Genomic DNA, 23,111 nt, shown 5'->3' on the forward strand with positions numbered 1-23,111 from the left:
AAAGGTTTCTTTGCTTCCCATTTCTCGATTTACAATTAAAAAATCATGCACAGGGAATTTGCTAGAACTTTGAATTAATATGCACTTGACCAAAACAGTTAAAGTCACCTCCTATTTGATAGTGCAAATTCCTAATCCTCAGACAAGTATGCTATTCACTGCAGCAATGATGAACATTTAAAGTAGTAAGCATATTTTAAAAGAATATATTCTGAGAGTTTGGTTCTGCGGCTTTTAATGTGAGCAGCAGTCTTGTGTTAAACTTAACAGGTGTAGATCAGACACTATGACTGCAAAAAATTTATTTTTCTAGAAAACAAAGTAACTGAAATGTCTGTATTAAACCATTTCCATTGTGAAAAGTACTTTTAATCTGGAAATACATAGTATTTTCTCTAAATAGTATGTTTTAAGACCTTTCCTCTCTATCATATAGTATATAGAATCATAGAATCATAGAATAGTTAGGGTTGGAAAGGACCTTAAGATCATCTAGTTCCAGCCCCCCTGCCATGGGCAGGGACAACTCACACTAAACCATCTCACGCAAGGCTTCATCCAACCTGGCCTTGAACACTGCTGGGGATGGATCATTCACAACCTTCCTGGGCAACCGATTCCAGTGCCTCACCACCCTAAAAGGAAAGAATTTCCTCCTTATATCCAATCTAAACTTCCCCTGTTTAAGTTTTAACCCATTACCCCTTGTCCTGTCACTACAGTCCCTGATGAAGAGTCCCTCCCCAGCATCCCTATAGGTCCCCTTCAGATACTGGAAGGCTGCTCTGAGGTCTCCACACAGCCTTCTCTTCTCCAGGCTGAACAGCCCCAACTTTCTCAACCTATCTTCATACGGGAGGTGCTCCAGTCCCCTGATCATCCTCATGGCCCTCCTCTGGACTTGTTCCAGCAGTTCCATGTCCTTCTTATGTTGAGGACACCAGAACTGCACACAATACTCCAGGTGAGGTCTCACAAGAGCAGAGTAGAGGGGCAGGATCACCTCCTTTCACCTGCTGGTCACACTCCTCTTGATACAGCCCAGGATACAGTTGGCTTTCTGGGCTGCGAGCACACACTGCTGGCTCATGTTCATTTTCTCATCGACCAGCATTACATGTACAATGTCACAGTTGTCACACTGTGCAACATTTATACATGTGGAGGATTGGCTTGTTGAAAAAGGTCAAAAGGTCATGTTCCCATCAACCAGCTGAAACAAGACATCTGTGTAGAACATGGTGCAAACCTCTCACGCCAGATAATGAGGAAATGAAGGACACCGGCAAACAGCAACAAACTATGACCAATCACAGCCAAGGCCACTAAGTGATAAGTGCATGAGGAGGATGGTGGGGGGGGTGCACGGTGTAGCTGCAAAAATGTAGAAGCTATAAACCAATGATCCTGTAACATGTAAAAGCTATAAGCCAATGATCTTGTAACATGTAAAAGCTATGAGCTAATGATCTCTGTATGCAAAGTATATAAGTGTCCATCTGCTTAGCAATAAACGAGACTTGTCGGTCATCATCGGATGAGCTCGTCTCCCGGCGATTCCCACAAATGGTGACCTCGACGTGATCCCTCGAACACCACGGTGGGACGACGTAAGTTCTGCTCGGGTCCTGATTGCAGCCACAGGACGGTCAAAGCGCCAAGATCTCAGGATTTTAAGCGCCGGACCCTGGGTGACCGTAATGACGAGCCCGGCCGATACGCGCCGCCGAAACCTGAAGGGGCTGCAACAAGCGCGCTAAGGTATGGAAAGGCAAGCGGAGTATGATTTATTTACTGCCTTCTTACAGAAGCGGCAGGTTAAAGGGATCAACCTGCAGAAAGAGCTGCAGGGACTGTTAGCTTATGGACAGTCTAAGGGATGTTTTGTTAACCCTCACACTGTCCATGAATTAGCAGAAAGGCGAAAATTTGGAGATAAGATTTGGCAAGCTATATATAATACCCTGTTAAAACAAAAGGCTGGGAAGACAGCAGGGATCGGGAAAGCTCCGAAGAACGCAGCCACAGAAGGCAGTGACACTGTGAAACATTTGTTGGTCATTTGGAGAACTATTTTAGAGATGTTAAAGTCAAAGTTAGGTAAATTATGGCGGGTGGTACATAATGAACTTTTACAATATCAGGCAGAAAAGAAAGCTGCCGAGCAGGCACTCACGGCTCAGGCAAAAAACAGAAGTTATGAGATTGACTGGCCTTCCTCCATTCCAATGCCATCTGCTTTTTCACAAGTAATGTTGCCATCTCCACAAAATGCAGATGACACCGGAGCAAGCCCCTCAGTTTCGGAACCAACAGCTCCCCCCACCACTACGACTCTAAAACCAGAAAAGCCCTCTGTTAACCCTCTTTCAAGCTATGAGCCTATCCCTGGGGCAGAAAGTGACCTAGTGGAGGCCATAGCTAAAGAAAGAAGGGAGGCTTGGGCAGCGGTGGCTAAGGACAGCCTTGAAAAGGGGGACGATGAGGTGGCGACCTCGTTGGCATGCCCGGTGACTTTTCAGCAACACCAGGGTGGTTTGATGGCAACTGTTACCCCTTTAGATTGGAAACTGTTATCACAATTACGAGCGACGGCCAGTCAATTTGGAGTCACCAGTGAGCCGGTAAAGCAGATGTTAGATTATATCTGGACTGCTCATATCTTGCTACCATCCGATTGCAAGAGTATTGCTAAGCTTATATTCTCACAACATCAGCAGTTGCTTTTTAACGCTCATTGGCAAAATCTGGCTCATGGATTCGTAGCTATACAAAGACAACCTGGGGATCCCCTTTACGGGGTAACCCTGGATGAGTTAATGGGTACAGGACCGTTTTTTAGAACCGAGGCACAAGCTTTATTAGGACCCGATAAGTGTAGAGCAGCTATGAATTTAGTACGGCAAGCTATTAACCAAGTTAAGGACCCAGGAGGTGTGCCTTCATATATGGCTATCAAGCAAGGACGAGACGAATCATTTGGGTCCTTTATAGACAGAGCTGCTGCAGCTATTGAAAAAGCAGGCGTCCCAGACTACATGAAGGGAGCCTTGTTAAAACAATGTGCTTTACAAAACTGCAACCCCATTACCCGAAATGTTATTCTTACTTTGGGAGCTAATTGGACTATAGAGGAAGCATTAGAAAGAATGGCCTCACAACCAACAGGGCCACAAGCTATGGTAGTAGATGCCATAAAACAGCTAGCTGAGGGAATTCAGGAACAAGCAAAGGCTTCACAGACTCAGGTGTTAGCCGCTTTTGCACCCCTTCAAGCGTCGGCCGCACTTGGCCAGCTCAACCGCGGCCCTCTACGCTGTTATCGATGTGGAGGAATGGGACATCTCCGCCGAGAATGCACTGTCTCAGGAGTGTGGTGTCACAAATGCCAAAACAACTCACATAACACCTCTATGTGTCGGCAAGGTTCGGGAAACTGCAACAGGAGCGCGTACACCAACGGCCGCGTGCAGAAACAAGTTGCCGCTGTAGCTCAGATGATTCCACCCCCTTGCAACCCGCAACCAGCGGAAGCCTCAGCTTGGACCTCGCAACCTCTGTAGAAATAACACTTGTAACTTCACAACCTCAAAAGATCCCTACAGAAATTAAGGAAGACAGAGATGAAGACACTCTTTTTGACCCAGACCCTATTGACCCCAAGAAAGAGCCTGTGCATGCTCATCAGGCTGCTGTTGCTGCTCCTGAAGTTCTGACGCCTGTTAATTCTGATGCTGACCTGGATGATCCTTTTGACATGGAGCCGGAAAAGAAGCCTAATTTATATCCCCCAGATCCTCATGATAAATGGACAGCTGTAAAGGAAGAAGCGAGATGGGTGGGGGATGCAGATGTATTGTGTGCTTTCCCTGTGATGTATGTGCTGGATCAAGACCTGCGGTGGAAAGGTCTCTCGTATGCCCTTATTAGGGGTATCAAGAGGACTGTGGTGGACTGTGGTGGTCCGTGGACTTGGGGTCCCATATACAACTCATTTGATACAGTCTGTCTGTGATACTCATGTACTAGAAGTTAGCAAATATGTCTATGATTCTATTGATGCTTGGAAACCTTTATAGATATTGCTGGCCACTTCTTCTGACATAGACTGGCCACCTGTGTCAGAATGAGTGTGCATTTTGATCAGTATAAAAGCCCAAGCCTCATGCGATGTGAGGGAGGCAGATCCTCTGCGGGGACGCTCGCTAGGGCTGAGCCTGCCACCTCACACTGGGATGATGCTTGTTGGAGCTGGTTTCCTGATAGTCTTCACAGAGTCCTTATGCCACGTTCTGTACGTGGAACTGTGTAGTGCGAGTAATGATTGTCTGGATTTTGTGTTTCAAACATTGTAGTTGTGTGAAATGTGCTTGTGGGATCCCATATGCATACGTATGTGTGTGTGTGTGTGTGTGATGAGGGCAGATGGTGTTCTATGTATTTTTTTTGTTATCGTGTTCATGTAAAAGTTTTTAACAGGTAGTGGTTTAACATTTCAGGCAAGAAAGGGTTAATGCAAAAGTGTGGTTGCTGACAGGTATTTATGGCTGCTGCTGAAGCAGGCAGGCAGCTGTAGCTGCTGCCGAGCAGGCTGCTGTTTGTAGCCCTGCAAAGCAGAGTGGACAACTTCTGGAAAAAAAAAAAAAAAAAAAAAAAAGGGGGGGGGGGGGAGAGAAGAAAAGAAGGTAAAGTTGCAGAGCACAGGTAGACAAATGCGAATCCGGGTGATAGATTGGAAATCTATTCAGAGAGAGGCTCTGTCAAACAATGATTTTGATTGTTGCAGGAAAAGATTCTCGCCTTTCCTGTTAAGTACCAGATTAACGCTCAAGGTCAGGCAGTAAATGCTGAAATGTCTCCCTTAAATTGGAAATTGCTATCTCAGTTAAGGCAAACTGTTATTTCTACAGGCATTCAGTTTGAACCCACTAGGCAGATGTTGTCATATATTTGGGGAACAGATTTGCTGTTATATTAAAAGTATTGTGAAATTAATCCTCACCCCTTCGCAGTTGTTGTTATGGAACATGTATTGGCAGAAAACCTGTCAAGAGGCAGTTGCAGTTCAGCGAGGCCAGGGAGATCCCCTGATTGGGGTGCAATTACAACACCTGATGGGAACTGGACAGTTCTCCACTAAGGAGGCTCAAGTCCAGCTAGGTCCAGAATTGTTAAAAGAATCTATGAGACTAGCCTTGCTACTGGGGAGATCATCATCTGCGTTGAAAGGACTATTCATTGTTCCAGGTGTCATCGATGCTGATTATATGGGTGAAATTACGTTAAATTATTTATGCATCTTTGGTGATGAACAAACTCCAGCGGTTATTAAGCACTTTGTACAAACAGAAGATAAAGCCTTCTTTTAAGGCGTACTATCGAGATCCTAATACAGATTTGTGGCAGGGACCGGCAGAAGTAATATATCTGGGCCGTGGTTACGCCTGTGTTTGTGCTTCTGCAGGACCCTTGTGGGTACCATCCAAGTGACTAAGACCGGCTGTTGCAGAAGCTCCAGTGACGGCGTCTCCGAGCTAGTGTATGGACCCTGACTCGCAGGCCCGGGAGGAGCGTTGCTTGCGCCGAGCGCTACAGCCACTAATAGAAGAACTTAACTCCTTAGTCAACACAGAGCTTTCATTGAGCACGGTCGCCCTCCTAGATCCGGTCCATGGCCACAGGCATATAGTGGTACAACTGAGATTGGTGATACAACAAGTGCTTCGATAACTCTGTAGTTTTTGTCATCAGTGTGACCCTACAGTAGAATTATATTGTGGTGGTTGTCAGTCTATAAGGCATCTTCGCCAGAGTTAGCTGAAACAAAGACTTTTTGTATAGTCTGTCAAATTATCTTTTATGTAACCCGCTTATAGCGCTTCAGAAATATTTAGCTGATTTTAGAAGTTTCACTTCATAGAGCTGCATATACGTTTGCTTTACAAGCTGCTTCGCTGTTATAGGTCTCATAGTTATAGGGGGTTTGTTACTTTGTTATGCTTTGCATTGTTGTTCTGCTTGTTTACAACGACTCCTGACTCAGTCCTTATCCCTTTATAAAGAAAAAGGGGGAATTGTGGAGGATTGGCTTGTCAAAAAAGGTCAAAAGGTCACGTTCCCATCAACCAGCTGAAACAAGACATCTGTGTAGAACATGGTGCAAACCTCTCATGCCAGATAATGAGGAAATGAAGGACACCGGCAAACAGCAACATACTATGACCAATCACAGCCAAGGCCACTAAGTGATAAGTGCATGAGAAGGAGGATGGGGGGGGAGTGCACGGTGTAGCTGCAAAAATATAGAGCTTACACAATGCCTTATTTGTGCCAGAACCAATCAAGTGCCTAGTATTTGCATATTCACTGTTATATTAACCGAAGGTAGAAGCCCAATAAACGAAGCTTGCTGGTAACTCATATTGAGTCGTCCAAGTCTTCCTTTCACGACAACTTGTGGCATGACACAATGTTCTTTTTGGTGTTGTAAAAAGTCAGTAACTGATTACGAGGATTGGAAAAGACATAAGATATGACAGCAGTTAGAAAGTGGCAAATATTTTGCCAGGACTCTAGGGAAAAACAGAATAATATAGCAAAGGAATTTGCAAAGGTTATAGAAAAGGGGGGACTTGATGTGAGGAATAGTAACGGACTAAGGAAAGGGTTAAGAGTTTTCTTCAAACTATGTATTGATTGTCTTAACTTAGTACAGGGAACAGGTATGTTCTTGTTCTTGTTAGTCTTGTAGTTAAACTATAACCCAGAATAGAATAGGTAACCAAAACACATTGTTTAAAATCAGGGTTCCTTTTCCCTCAAGAAGATGAATGTCTAACAGGAACCTGTTTCAACTAGTCTCTAAAAGACTTCAGGTTGCCAGCCGGGGAAACTGCCAAAGGTGAAAAGTGCATGACAAGGAAGACCTCTTCATCCAGAAGACCCTGGCCCAAGACCACCAGATGGCAGTGCGCAGGCGTAGAGGGGAGGGGAAGGGTATTAATGAGTTCTTAGATCTAATTGTAATAATCTCCTCCTCTTCTGAGAAATCCCCTCCTATGCTTGTGAAATCTGATGAATATGTATGTTTGTGTGTAATAAGTATCTAGCTTGTTGAGCTCTCGGTGTGCAAGTTAGGTGGAGCAATCCCCCTTGCACCCGGCACTGCAATAAACATACCTGCTTTATGACTCTTTGTGAGTTGTGAAGCTCTATTCTGTAAATCAGTATCCTTTACTATCTATATTTTCCTATATTAATAAACTAGTTGAATGTTCTCTGTTTCTCTCTCATTTTCTCTCACCTGGAATCCTCAAACTGTGGAACATAAATGGTGACGAGGATGGGATTCCATGTCTGAGAGAGCATGAGAGAAATAGTTGGGCATAAAGAATTAGTGTGGCCGGGTAGCAGAGTATACCGCTACCAGGTTATGCCATGTATTACTATGAAGTGGAGGTGCACAGCTACCGGATTGTGCCTCATTCTGTACGTGGGGCCGTGTAGCAGGTCATGATTGTCTGTCTGGATTTTGTGTTTCAAGTACTGTAGTTGTGCAGAGTGTGCTTGTGGGATCCCTTGTGTGTGCGTGTGTTGAAGGCAGGGCTTGGTCAGTGAAGTGTGTAGCTGCACCAAGAGACGGTGTTCTGTGTAGTTTTTGTTGTCGGGCTCGCATAAAAGTTTTTAATAGGTAGCAGATTAACATTCTGGGCAAGAAAGAGTTAATGCAAAAGTGCAGTTGCCAGCAAGTATTTATGGCTGCTGCTGAACAGGCAGGCAGCTGCTAGAAAACGCTAAGGTAAAAGCTAGAAAGATTTTAATATGATGGTAGTGTTATAAAGCAGGTAATGGAACAAATTAAGAGGGTGGGAGAACACCACTGGTGGGAAATTTTCTTTGGCTGGTCCCCCACTGCCATCAGCATCTTCAACATGTTGCTGCACCCTTTAGTACTTATACTGCTAATGTAAATCTGTGTGTGCTTTGCCATAGTAGTGACTTGTTACTAGATGAGACGGGTGAAACTGCATTGACAACGAGGTGCAAGGACCAAGGTTGGCCAAAAGCCTCCTACCACAGTCAAGGGCAAGACCGGGTTGGCCTCTGCATTTGCCACCAAGAAGAATCTTTAGCTCCACTTTTGGCTGCAACCCAGCAGTCGTTGAGTGGTGGGGATACATGCCATGTCAGACCTTGATGTGAGTGATGGCCTCCCCTAGTATAAGAGGGCCATCCAGGAGAGAAGGGCAGGCCAAGCAGCCTGTGGTTGGCATGAGAGATGATTTAGTCCAAATCCCCTGCTCAAGCAGGGTCATCTAAAGCAGGTTTCATCATTAGCATAAGTAACTATTATAAGTATAATAACTAACTGTCATATTTGCATCTTCTATTCTCAAAGGCTAATGTCAAGAAGCTGCTCTTGTGTGATCTACGATTTCTTAAGCAGAGGAGGGGATAAAAAAAGCCAAGGACTGTGTCTCTGGAAGTGACAGCATCTATCTCCAGGTTTCCAAGACTCCCAGTATATCTGACCAACGCATTAGTGAAACCTTGTTTTTGAAACCAGGACATCACTTCTTTGCTTTGCTTTCCCTCCATGTCATCTGGAGACTTGTTACCAATTTGTGAAGAAACAAAGCCAAAGTGCTCACCTCCTTGATCGTGCAAAACAAAATAGGACAGCAATTGAGTTTTTTTGCTTTTAGCACATTAGCATGGGTGTGGAGACTTTGAGGGGTTATGTTGCATGACTTTAAGTGACAACTCCAGTTCAATACATGCATAAATACAGAAGTTGAAGACCCTCGCTAACCAGCTAGCAGAAAACACCAAGTGGAACCCCTTTCAGAGATGGGTGTGGGGAGGAGAACTAGCTGCAAAAAGCTGTTGTATTATTAGTGGTAATAGGCATTGTGGTTTTATGTATTTTATGTTCCTTGTCTTTTACAGCTAATCCATTCCCTTATATATAGTATACTACATAAAACTGTAGCACGGATGGTAAAATATTTGTGTGTTCCAACCACAGGCCACGGGGTGGCATGTGTCAGGGACAATAGATAATGGTCCATGGTGAAACACACAAAGATAGAAAAGTACTGTTTGTCCGCATTGGCTCCTCCTCAGAGAGTCCTGCTTTGGCTGCTCCCTGGAAAGTCCAGCTTTGGTTCCTACCCAGAAAGTTCTACTTTAGAACTCCCCGGAAAAGTCTTGAACCTTGGAGACCTTTCTAGATGTTGCTGGCCACTTCTTTGGATGCAGGCTGGCCCCCTGCATCAGAATGAGTGTGCATTTTTGTCAGTATAAAAGCCTGAGCCTCATGCGATGCAGGGGAGGCGGAACCTCATACCACCCAGGTCAACATTGCCTCCACGGAGACGCCCACTACGGTTGATCCTGCCACAAAAAACTTTGTCAAAACAAATGCTCATGGGACCACCACCCTGCTCAGATAAAACGCTTTAGACAAAAGAAAGAAAAAGTAAAAACGATTCGGACAACTTATCTTCAGCAGAAAAATGTGAAATTGTTATCCAGACTGGAAAGGACATATGGGACAATTCTTTAAAGAAGTGTGAAAAACCCCAAAAATATAAATAAGAGAAAGAGGGAATTGTGACAGAAACAGTGTTGGTTTTGCATAATTGGTGATGAGACTTTGTAATATTTGGGCTTTACAATAGTAGAGCTTTAAGATCAATATTACGGCTTTGCAATATTAAGATTTTTCAATACTGGGGCTAGGGCTAAGTTACTAAGGGAACAAAACAAAGAGTTTGAGATATCATAACAAAGGAAGACACACTCTGTGGTTAAAGACAATACCATCTCTGGACGAAAGATACACTCTGTGGTTAGAAAGAATGCTATCATTGTGCAACCTTGTTGTGGTTTAAACCCAGACAGTAACTCAGAAGCATGCAGCCACTCGCTCACTCCCCCCCCCCCCCCCCCCCCCCCCCAGCTCCTGGAGGGATGGGGAGGAGAATAGAAAGAATGTAACTCCCATGGGTTGAGATAAGAACATTCCAGTAACAAAGCTATAACACAAAACCACTACTGCTACCATCAATAATAATAATGATAAGGGAAACAACAAGGGAAGAGAATACAACCGCTCACCACCCGCCAACTGATACTGAGCCTGACCCAAGCAATGATCTAGCCCTTCTGGGTAACTGTCCCCAGTTTATATAGTGGGCATGATGTGCTGTGGTGTGGTATACCCCTTTGGTTATTTTGGGTCAGGTGTCCTGTCTCTGCTTCCCCCAGACTTTCTCTCCTCCCTGGCAGAGCATGAGACTCAGAAAGTCCTTGGTCAGAGTAAACATTACTTAGCAACAACTAAAAACATCAATGTTATCAGCGTAGTTCCCAGGCTGAAAGTCAAAAACACAGCACTGCACCAGCTGCTAAGAAGAATAATGACTGCTACTGCTGAACCCAGGACAGTATCCACTCCTTATTCCATACCATTCACCTCATGCTCAGATCCCACATTTTTCAATATACCATCACTCTTGTCTCATATATATATATGTATACACGGACACACACAAAGAGAAAAATATCATTCCTTAGCGCATGGACCAGTCCCTATGAAGCTGCGGAGTTCATCCAGTCCATGATGTCGGGCTCCATCTCTTGTAACAATCCTTCAGAGCAGGAGTGATGGAGTGCAGTGTTGGATTGTTGCCTGCTGATGACACCGTGGAACTTGTCTGGTCACTGCTGAGCTCGTCTGGTTTCGTCAAAGTTCATTCTGTGTTGAGATGATGGTTGGAGGGAAGTCAGGGCCCTCTCCTTCAGCAGTTTCTACAACTTGTCATTGAGGACTCCATACAGCTGCCTTCTATCTCCGATGCTTTCCCACAATAGGGAAAATCAGTAAACAAGGCATATTGCTTTTCACTTTCTGACAGGTTCAAGCTTGCTGTGTAATCAGTGAAGCGCACTACTCCATGTTGTATCAGTTGCATGATGTGTAGAGGAGACCCTGCCTTTGAACATCCAGCCCAGCACAGGCATCCGGGGTGTCAGGAGGAGCTGTGCTTTAGTGCCAATCACTTCTGAAGCAGCTTGAAGCCCTTCATAGGCTGCCAGTATCTCTTTTTCAGTTGGGGTATAGCTGGCCTCAGATCCTCTGTATCCCTGACTCCAAAAGCAGAGGGGTCAACCTCAAGTCTCCCCTAGAGCTTTCTGCCAGAGGCTCCAGGAAGGACCATTCTCCCCGGCTGTGGTGTACAGTACATTTTTTGCACCTGGCCCAGTCCAGACTGGTCCAAGTGATACTGTATGAACTATCTCTCCTTTAATTTGCTCAAAGGCTTGTTGTTGCTCAGGTCCCCATTAAAATCATTCTTCTTCCGGGTCACATGATAGAGAGGGCTTACAATCAAAATATAATTTGGGATGAGCATTCTCCAGAACCCCACAGCACCCAAGAAAGCTTGTGTTTCTTTCTTATTAGTTAGTGGAGACATTGCTGCTATTTTGTTGATCACATCTGTGGGGATCTGTTGACCACATCTGTGGGGATGTGTCGACGTCCACCTTGCCATTTTATTCCCAAAAATTTAATCTCCTGTGCAGGTCCTTTGACCTTACTCCGTTTTATGGCAAAACTGGCTTTCAGCAGGATTTGGATTATTTTCCTCTCTTTCTCAAAAAATTCTTTTGCTGTATCACCGTATACGATAATGTCATCAGTGCATTGCAGGTGTTCTGGAGCTTGCCCCTGTTCCAGTGCAGTCTGGATCAGTCCATGGCAGATGGTAGGTCTGTGTTTCTACCCCTGGGGCAATTGGTTCCAAACGTACTGGATGCCCCTCCAAGTAAAAGTGAACTGTGGCCTGCATTCTACTGCCAATAGAATTGAGCAAAATCATTGGCAATATCAATGGTGGCATACCACTTGGCTGCCTTTGACTCCAGTTCATATTGAAGTTCTAGCATTTCCGGTACAGCAGCACTCAATAGTGGTGTGACTTCATGCAGGCCACAATAGTCTTTTGTTAGTCTCCAATCTCTGTTAGACTTTCTCACTGGCCATATGGGGCTATTAAAGGGTGAGCAGGTCCTACTGATCACTCCTTGGCTCTCCAGTCTATGGATCAGCTTCTGAATGGGAATCAGGGAGTCTTGGTTTGTGCGATATTGCCGCTGGTGCATAGTTGTGGTTGCGATTGGCACTTGTTGCTTTTCGACTTTCAGCAACCCCACAACAGAAGGATCCTCTGAAAGACCAGGCAAGATGGACAGCTGCCTAATTTCCTCCAGGACAGCAATACCAAAAGCCCATTGGTACCCTTCTGGGTCTTTGAAGTACCCTTTCCTGAGGTAGTCTATGCCAAGGATGCATGGAGCCTCTGGACCAGTCACAATGGGGTGCTTTTGCCACTTCCTCCCAGTCAGCTTCCGGTATGGTCAACTTGGGATCCTCCTGTCACTCCAGAAAGAGAAATGGGTTCCACCCCTTGAGAGCTTGATGGCATCAGGGTACACTGTGCACCGGTATCTTCTAGAGCCTTATACTTCTATGGGACTGATGTGCCAGGCCATTTGATCCACACAGTGTAGTAAGTCCAATTGTCCCCTACCTCCACCTGGCTGGAGGCAGGGCCTCACTAATAGTGATCATAAGATTCTCCACTTAAGTCTTGTAGGAAGGGATTAGTATTCCTTATCACAGGATTTGGAGTAAAATCAGCTCTTCCACTCCATCTGGGAATCTGGTCCCTGAAGACTGGAGCAGCAACTTTCTTGAGAGGATCATCCTTGACCATTGTTCTCCTCTTCAATTCATGCACCCTTCCTCCAAAACTGAGGTAGGTTTTCCACCCCACTTTTTCATGTCTTCTCTGTGTTAAAACCATAGGGTGTCCCGTGGCATTGATTCATAGAACTTGCTAAGATCTCGCCAGCAAAGTTTAAGTTGACAAGTAGGTATTCTTTATTGCAGCGCTGGGAGACACTGAGGATAGCTCCTCCTAGTGACTCTGCCGAACCTCACACAGACTGTGGTTATTTTGTTACTTAACATACATATTCAGTAAATGACATACATATTCATTAACCATCTGAGTACCACTTTACATAATTCCATGCCCATTTCTGCGTGTGCACAACAATGTGGTAGTGGTCTTTGAGGGTCGTTTACTTCTTCTAACAATCTTCATCACTTAGCTGCTCCTTGAACTCTTGTTCTGGCAATCTTTGAAGCATGTGCAGTAGATAAATGCTTGCACCAGCTTAATTAGTTTGGTAACACTGCAGGCATAATCATCCTGTCCTTCTACTTATCAGTTAGCTTAGGTGCAGCACATTCTTGACATCTGCTATTTTCATATACTCTTTATCTGCATGTCCTGTTTTTCTTACAATTATTTTTGTACTGTCATAAAGACCTGAAACTACACCAACTACAGCGATTTATCTTATCCAAGGATTCTCATTATGTTCTTTGGCTGCATTCTGACCAGTTTTTGTGAAACATTAACCTAAGTTACTTTCCATTGCTATTGTTACAAAGCCATCAAACTTAACTTTATTTAGAACTGAATTTACTTATTTACAAAATATTATATTTCATTTTGTACTTCCTTGTCTCAAATTCCCCCTTTTTCTTTCCTCTTGCAAATTCTTTTTCAAGTTTCTTTAAATTATTTCATTGTTTATTTAAAATTTTTCTGAAATATTTCTGCGTTTCTACCTGGTACCTTCGTTTCTTTTCTATTCTTTGTTAATCATCATTGACTGAAACACTGAAAGAAACATTGAATTGAAATACAAGTGACTATAACTATCAATATTATTACTCCGGTAAACAACTGCCTTAACCAGGACAGATTTGGTAACCAAGAGGTCAGTCCTTTCCAGATTTCCTCAAATCCCCATGAGGTATCATCTTTACCAACTTCATGCAACACCTTAACTTGTTCCCATACCTCTTTTAGATCAGTTGTGATTTTTCCACTTTGTTCTATGTAAGAACAACAACTATCATTCATTACTGAGCAAACTCCTCCATATGAGGCTAGCAATATATCCAAGGCCATTCTATTTTGTAAAATTGCATAAACTAGATAATTCCTCCTGTACTGTTTGGATAGCATCTATTTTTCTATTTTCTATATTTTCTACACTTTCTGATTGTCCTGGATTCAGCAGTAGCAGTCATTTTTCTCCTTCTTAGTAGCTGGTGCAGCACTGTGTTTTGACTTTTGGCCTGGGAACAGAGCTGATAACACAAATGTTTTAGTATGACCAAGGACTTTCTGAGCCTCATGCTCTGCCAGGGAGGAGGGAAAGCTGGGAAGAAGCAGAGACAGGACACCTGACCCAAACTGACCAAAGAGGTATTCCATATCACAGCACGTCATGCCCAGGATGTAACGGAGAGTTACCCGGAAGGGCTAGGGCACTGCAGGGTTGGACTAGGTATTGGTCGGTGCTCAGTCCGGTGGGGTGGGTTGAGTTGTCGGTTGGCTGGTGGTGAGGTGTTGTGTTCTCTTCCCTTGTTGTTTCCCTTACTGCTGTTGTTGGTGGTGGCAGCAGTGATTTGTGTTGTACCTTGGTTACTGGACTGTTCTTGTCTCAACCCGTGTGAGTTGCATTCGTTTTGATTCTCCTCTCCGTCCCTCCGGGAGAAGGGGGAGGGTGGGAAGGGGGGAAGTGAGAGAGCGACTGCGTGATTTATGGCTGACTTTGTTTAAACCAGTGGTTTAAATATTCACAGCGGTCTTTTTTAACTCGCTTACACCTAACAATGGGATAAGCCATCGGACAAAGCTATGAAAGGCTGGTTTTCATTCAGCTAATGGATTGTAACCTCTTTTGATTCATTTAACAAAACTCCTAATCCATGTTCCAGAAGGTTGTGTGTTAACAGTTGTGAGATTAGGGACTACTGCACCCAAGGTGCGCACTCCTTATCCAGTTAAAGGGTAATGCTTTATATGCATTTTCTCCACATAACCAGTATCATCCTTTTCCTTCGGGGACAGGCCACCACCGGCCTGTGAACCAACCAAACCAACCCATATCTATAGTATGGTTACAATTTGAAAAATTTCCCACAAAAGTTGTAGAACCTAAACAGTCTATCTTTCCCATCCCTTTTGGTGGGCTACATCTCTGTCTACAGGTACAATATTTTTCACTTGGACTGGGGTTCATTATTTTTGAGCGTGGTTCCCAAAGAAGCTAGTATTTACCGATAGATTCCATGATATAGTGTAGGGGATAGGAATGCCAATTAAGGGGATCTCGAATTTTTCTCCTGATTTAGACAGCTGAGTACAGACCCAACATTCGCTTTTGTTAAGAGCACTAGTTACATTTTGCACTAAAGTCAAATACCAATTCTGAACCCACGCTCTTATGTTCACAGTCATATAAATCCAAATCATGATTGACAGTTTCATATGTGTAGGTTCTGAAGACTCGACATGCCATACTTTCTCTGATTCTGGTGCCTTCTTAATTCTTGAGTAATGTATCCAAGCGGGCTGTTCTTTTATCTTAATTGCAGTGAAAGTAGTCAGCAAAATTTTATATGGTCCACTCAATTTTTCTTCAAGAGGGTCACCTGCAAAATTTTTAATATAAACCCAATCTCCTAGTTTAAAAGGATGAATAGGATAATCCAAGCCTCTTGCCCTGGTCCCTAGTACTCTTTTATTTATCTCTTCCAATTGTTTTCCCAAATTTATCAAAAACTGCCGGAGATAGCCTTCTCCTACTACCTGAAGATCTTCCCCTTTAAACTGAGATTGATATGGTCTTCCATATAGAATCTCAAATGGGCTGAATCCTCCCTTTGATTGAGGTTTTGTTATGATTCTTAATAAGGGCAATGGTAACACCTGATACCAGTACAAATTTGTCTCTTGACAAATCTTACCAATTTGTTGTTTTATTAGATCGGAGCAATCCCAGGCACAGCTACAGATTGGGCAAAGAAGAGATTCAGAGCGGCCCTGCGGAGAAGGACTTGGGGGTGCTGGTCGATGAGAAAATGAACATGAGCCGGCAGTGGGCGCTCGCAGCCCAGAAAGCCAACCGTATCCTGGGCTGCATCAAAAGGAGCCTGACCAGCAGGTCAAAGGAGGTGATCCTACCCCTCTACTCTGCTCTTGTGAGACCTCACCTGGAGTGTTGTGTGCAGTTCTGGTGTCCTCAATATAAAAAGGACATGGAACTATTGGAACAAGTCCAGAGGAAGGCCACGAGGACTATCAGGGGACTGGAGCACCTCCTGTATGAAGACAGGCTGAGGAAGTTGGGGCTGTTCAGCCTGGAGAAGAGAAGGCTGTGTGGAGACCTCATAGAAGCCTTCCAGTATCAGAAGAGGGCCTGTAAGGATGCTGGAGAGGGACTCTTCATTAGAGACTGTAGTGATAGGACAAGGGGTAACGGGTTCAAAGTTAAACAGGGGAAGTTTAGATTGGATATAAGGAAGAGGTTATTTGCTGTAAAGGTGGTGAGGCACTGGAATGGATTGCTCACAGAAGTTGTGAATGCTCCATCCCTGGCAGTGTTCAAGGCCAGGTTGGATCGAGCCTTGGGTGGGATGGTTTAGTGTGAGGTGTCCCTGCCCTTGGCAGGGGGTTTGGAACTAGATGATCTTGAGGTCCTTTCCAACCCTAACTATTCTATGATTCTATTCTATTCTAGATGATTAATCTTTTCTACTTGTCCACTGGCTTGAGGCCTAAGTGGAACATGTAATTGCCAATCAATTTCTAATTTCCTGCTGATTTCTTGCAACAATTTTGCACTAAAATGAGCCTCAGAGGAGATAGCTGCTGGTACCCCAAAATGAGGTATTATTTCATTTAATAGTGTTTTATTTACTTGTCTCGCATTGTTCACTCTACAAGGGAATGCTTCTGGCCAGCCTGAAAAAGTATCCATCAAAACTAACAAGTATCTATAACCTCCTTTCCTAGGCAGTTCAGAAAAATCTATTTGCCACTGCTGTCCCGGATAATTTCCTTTCCCAATTGTCCCAGTCTGATTCTTATTTTCAGTCTTGGGATTATTCTTCAGACACATTTGACATTGTTTAGTTACCAGTTGGACTGTAGTATATGAATTTCTCCTTACAATTTTTTGGTCTAAATGTTTATACAATGAGTTAACACCCCAATGAGTCTTATTGTGTTCTTCCCTTACTAATTTCCACAACTGATTATATGGAACTACAATTCGCCCATCAGGTATTTGAACCCAACCTTCTTTATTTTCCTCTCCCTTCAAATCCTCAATTAATTTCTTATCCTCCTTTGAATATTTAGGTCTAATCTGTTCAATTGCTGGTTTACCATCAGGAATCAGACATAATTTTGGCTTGTTCTGCAGCTCATTTAGCTTCATGATCGGCCAAATTATTTCCAAGTTCTTGGTCAGAATTACCTCTCTGATGCCCTTTACAATGCATGATGGCTACTTCCTTAGGTAGTTGTACAGCCTTTAACAACTGTAGAATTTCTGTTGCATGTTTACCTTGCTTTCCTTGAGTAGTTAAGAGTCCTCGTTCTTTCCAGATAGCACCATGTGCCTGAACAACACCCAAGGCATACTTAGAATCTGTCCATATATTTATCCATTTATCTTTTGCTAATTCCAAAGCCCAAGTTAGGTAGGGCTATTATTTCAGCCTTCTGTGCAGACGTATTGGAAGGTAAAGGCTTAGCCTCTATTACCTGTGAAGCTGTGGTTACAGCATATCCTGCTTTTCATTTAGCATTTTTCTTGAAGCTGCTGCTATCGGTAAACCAGGAATCTGCATCTTCCAAATGTTCTTCCTTTAGGTCTGGTCGACTTGAGTATATTGTCGCTATGGTGGTTAAACAATCATGGATCAGCGGTTCAGTAGGGGTTCCCTGGAGAAAAGTGTTGCAAAGAGCTGGGAGACACGAGCATAACTTGCTTTAGAAGTCTCATTTATTGCTAAGCAGATGGATACTTATATACCTTGCTTGCATGTTTATAGTTTGGTTACAGAGAGATTATTGGCTTACAGCTTTTGCATGTTACAAGATCATTGGTTTATAGCTTTTACAGGTTACAAGATTATTGGTTAAAGATACAGTAAAGGAATTCAGCAAAACAGGATACAAAATAGGATCAGGGACAAGGAGTCTGGTCAGTAAGATAAACATTAAGCAACTTGAAGGTCACAAACTTAATTATCGTTCTGCTTCTGCCACGGTTTATCTCCAGGGTGCGCTCATCTTGCTCCCTTGTACTTTTCCATCTGAGATCTGCACCAGCTGCAGTATGTCACCATCTGCATGGCCTCTGCCACGCAGCCAGTCCTCTGCAAAGCTCTCCGCATTTCCCCTTTCTTTCTTAAGAACAATAAGCGACGTATTGAGGTTGTTCATAGCTTTGTTAATCTGTATTTGGATACATTGAAGCAAGCAAGGTAGACAGGTTATTAGTAATATAATGACTAAAACTATGATTATTCCATGCTTAACGACATCTAGTAACCATCCAGTGATTCCCCAAGAAGACAGCCAAGAATCTAGCCAACTAGAAGCGAAAGTAATATCCTTAAATTGACTGCGTAGTTTTTCTATTTAAGAGTGTATACTACTTGAGTGATCAGAAAGATTTAAACAACACATACCTTCAAATTCGTTACATCCGTGACCTTGTGCTAAAAGTAAAAAATCTATGGCAGCCCAATTTTATAACACAGCATGTCGGATACTGTCAACATCATATAAGAGGTCATCTAATATGGTTGATGTGATATTAAATTCTTGGATAACAAAGCATGCTAGGCTTTTAATATTTCTCCAATTAGTGGCAGCCATCACACCAGGGGTAAAAAAAGGCCATTGAGACACCTTCAAGCATGCATGTGACTATTTACAGACCTTCTTCTCAGCAAGCCTTGCATTTTCCCAGCCGCCACATAGTCTGTTTTGTTCTTGTTAACATAAAACAGACTCCCTCTTGACCTTCGGAGTCTTGGCCCTAAATCAGACATGTTTTACCTACAATTACCCTTTTTTCTGTTTGGGCAAACGAAACTGACTGTGTTAGGTGCTCAGCCGTCCTTTGTAGCATAGATTGAATACAGGAACAAAAACAGGGAAGACACAATAAAATCAATAAAAATACAACAACGAGGATTAATCCAGATTTCAATAAGGATATCATCCATTCAGTAAGACCTAATGATCGAAGCCATCTTTCAAATCCCAAATCTTGTTCAACCCATAATTTATCTGTAAGCTGTCGTAGGGTATCTATTTGTGAGGAAATGGATTTTGAATGATCAGAAAAATTCATACAACACATTCCTTCAAATTCTGCACAGCCATGACCTTGGGCTGACCACATCCAAAACATCGAGGACCCTTGACCATACCGGTGGCTTGCAAAGGTGCCAAGGCCGCTAATACTTGCGAATGACTTTTTTGAATTGTCTCTCCCACTGCTTTTACTGCCTCAACCAACATTGCCTGATGCCCCATAGGTACCCGTGCCATTCGTTCTAACATCTCTTCTACAGTAGCATTTGCAGGTAACTGAACAAGTATCTGCCTTACAGCATCATTACAGTTCTGTACTGTACACTGACGCAGTAAAATACCATGCATGTATTCTGGAGTACCTGACTTCCTTATAGCATCAGCTACCCTATTCACAAAAGTACAGAAGGGCTCGTCCTTTTTCTGTATCACTTTCATGTAGGCAGGAGCTGCAGTAGTATCTTTAATCTGTGATAGAGCTCGCAAGGCTAGTCTCATAGATTCTTTTAACAATTCTGGACCTAGCTGGACTTGAGCCTCCTTAGTGGAGAACTGTCCAATTCCTATCAGGTGGTGTAATTGCACCCCAATCAGGGGATCTCCCTGGCCTCGCTTAACTGCAACCGCCTCTTGACAGGCTTCCTGCCAATACATGTTCCATAACAACAACTGCAAAGGGGTGAGGATTAATTTCACAATACCTTTAATATCCCGAATAACAGCAAATCTGTTCCCCAAATATATGACATTTGCCTAGTGGGTTCAGACTGAATGCCTGTAGAAGAAACAGTTTGCCTTAACTGAGATAGCAATTTCCAATTTAAGGGAGACATTTCAGCGTTTACTGCCTGACCTTGAGCGTTAATCTGGTACTTAATAGGAAAGGCGAGAATCTTTTCCTGCAACGCCTGCAAACAATCAAAATCATTGTTTGACAGAGCCTCTCTCTGAATAGATTTCCAATCTATCACCTGGATTCGCATTTGTCTACCTGTGCTCTGCAACTTTACCTTTTTTTCTTCTCTCCCCCCACCTTTTTTTTTTTTTTTTTTCTTTCCAGAAGTTGTTCACTCCGCTTTGTACGGCTACAAACAGCAGCCTGCTCTGCAGCAGCTACAGCTGCCTGCCTGCTTCAGCAGCAACCATAAATACCTGTCAGCAACCACACTTTTGCGTTAACCCTTTCTTGCCTGAAATGTTAAACCACTACCTGTTAAAAACTTTTACATGAACACGATAACAAAAAAAAATACATAGAACACCATCTGCTCTCATCACACACACACACATATGTATGCATATGGGATCCCACAAGCACATTTCACACAACTACAATATTTGAAACACAAAATCCAGACAATCATTACTCCCACTACAAAGTCCCACATACAAAACGTGGCACAAGGACCCTGTGAAGACTATCAGGAAACCAGCTCCAACAAGCATCATCGCAGTGTGAGGTGGCAGGCTCAACCTTAGCGAGCATCCCCGCAGAGACTCTGCCTCCCTCACATCGTATGAGGTTTGGGCTTTTATACTGACCAAAATGCACACTCATTCTGACACAGGTGGCCAGCCTATGTCAGAAGAAGTGGCCAGCAATATCTATAAAGTTTTCCAAGCGTCAATAGAAACATAGACATATTTGCCAACTTCTAGTACATGAGTATCACAGAGAGACTGTATCAAATGAGTTGTATATGGGACCTCAAGTTCATGGTCCGCCACAGTCCTCCCAATACCCCTGATAAGGGCATACGAGAGACCTTCCCACCGCGGGTCTTGATCCAGCACATACATCACAGGGAAAGCACACAATACATCTGCATCCCCCACCCATCTCGCTTCTCCCTTTACAGCTGCCCAGTTATCATGAGGATCTGGGGGATATAAATTAGGCTTCTTTTCCGGCTCCATGTCAAAAGGATCATCCAGGTCAGCATCAGAATTAACAGGCGTCAGAACTTCAGACGCAGCAACAGCAGTCTGATGAGCACGCACAAGCTCCTTCTTGGGGTCAATAGGGTCCGGGTCAAAAAGACTGTCTTCATCTCTGTCTTCAGTCTTTGCAGCCGCGGCGGCAACTGGCAGAGGCTCAGGGGTGGCCAGGTGTGGGGGGGATGGGACACTGGGTTCCATGATCTCACTTTTTTACTTTAACGTCTCTAAAATAGTTCTCCAAATGACTAACAAATGTTTCACAGTGTCACTGCCCTCCATGGCTGCGTCCCACAACTCAACTCGTGCACCACTCCACAAAGAGACCTCAGATACGGTAGACTCATCAGTCTCTGGATAATGCGTCTTCGACCATTTCAACATTAAATTTAAGTCTGTCTCTTTAAAGGTTGCCCCCTTCACTTTAAGGACTGAAAACATCCATAAAACAGAGACTTCTTCCTTAGCGATTTTTTCCCAAGTCCCAAGCTCAAAGGCTTCTCCAACCCCCTGGATTAAGTCCTTCTCCTTAATCCAGAGCAACAATCTTTTTAGCATAGCTTCATCATACGCTATCCCTCTCGCAGAGAGGATATGTCGGAAGAGTTGAAGTACTGCATACTTATGTAGGCAATTAATAATTGTCCTCCTGGCGGCGAGCCAAGTAAAATCTTGCTCAGGCTCTCGGAACCGACGCTGCCAGCAGCGAAGCGTTCTTTGCCTTCCGAAGGCTGCATTCTTCGGAGCTTTCCCGATCCCTTCTGTCTTCCCAGCCTTTTGTTTTAACAGGGTATTATATATAGCTTGCCAAGGTTTACCATATTTCTTTGCAACTTTATCATCATTAATCATTCTATCCCACAAAATATCCCCAAATATTCGCCATTCCGTTAAAGTATGTACAGTATGCGGATTAATAAAACAACCCAATGACTTAGCATAATCTAGTAAACTATATAATTCCTTCTTATAATCTAAATCCGCCCCTTTAACTTTCAAAAATTCCTCAAACAGTTTATATGCCGCTTGCCTTTCCATACCGTATCATCAGCGCTGTTGCAGCTTTTCCAAGGTTTCGGCGGCACGTAACAGCCTGATTCACCGTTGTGACATCAGGAGCCTCGAGACAAATCTTGCCTTTTTTAGGCCACCCCTGCTGCGACGAGGTCTGTCCACTTCAGCTCCTTGTTCTGTACAAAGTCCCTGGGTCCCTGTTCGGGCGCCAAATGTCGCAAAGAGCTGGGAGACACGAGCATAACTTGCTTTAGAAGTCTCATTTATTGCTAAGCAGATGGATACTTATATACCTTGCTTGCATGTTTATAGTTTGGTTACAGAGAGATTATTGGCTTACAGCTTTTGCATGTTACAAGATCATTGGTTTATAGCTTTTACAGGTTACAAGATTATTGGTTAAAGATACAGTAAAGGAATTCAGCAAAACAGGATACAAAATAGGATCAGGGACAAGGAGTCTGGTCAGTAAGATAAACATTAAGCAACTTGAAGGTCACAAACTTAATTATCGTTCTGCTTCTGCCACGGTTTATCTCCAGGGTGCGCTCATCTTGCTCCCTTGTACTTTTCCATCTGAGATCTGCACCAGCTGCAGTATGTCACCATCTGCATGGCCTCTGCCACGCAGCCAGTCCTCTGCAAAGCTCTCCACAGAAAAGATTCTGGATTCACAGCATTAGTGACCACAATTTCAATGTCATCTTGTTCCACAAGAGTGGCCTGATATTTCAAAAAGCACGATGGGGATGGATAGCCAATGAGTTCCTTTTTGTTCCAGAACTACTGATACAGCGTGTGATACCAGCACAGTAATTTTCTGTCCCAGAGTAAATTTGTGGGCTTCTTGGATGTTAGTGACAACTGCAGCCACTGCTCTTAAAC

General features: G+C 43.6%; 1 long non-coding RNA gene across 1 annotated transcript; it reads right to left on the reverse strand.

Moving 5' to 3' along the window:
• Positions 1 to 17,931: 17,931 nt before the first annotated feature.
• LOC136004231 (uncharacterized) lies at positions 17,932 to 22,873 on the reverse strand. The gene is made up of 2 exons (XR_010608298.1): positions 22,253 to 22,873; positions 17,932 to 18,404 (listed from the first exon to the last, which is right to left on the reverse strand). It is a non-coding gene; the product is annotated as an uncharacterized LOC136004231 (long non-coding RNA).
• Between the last annotated feature and the right edge of the window lie 238 nt (positions 22,874 to 23,111).

This window comes from Lathamus discolor, chromosome W, assembly GCF_037157495.1.
Source record: "Lathamus discolor isolate bLatDis1 chromosome W, bLatDis1.hap1, whole genome shotgun sequence".
Classification (NCBI taxonomy): domain Eukaryota; kingdom Metazoa; phylum Chordata; class Aves; order Psittaciformes; family Psittacidae; genus Lathamus; species Lathamus discolor.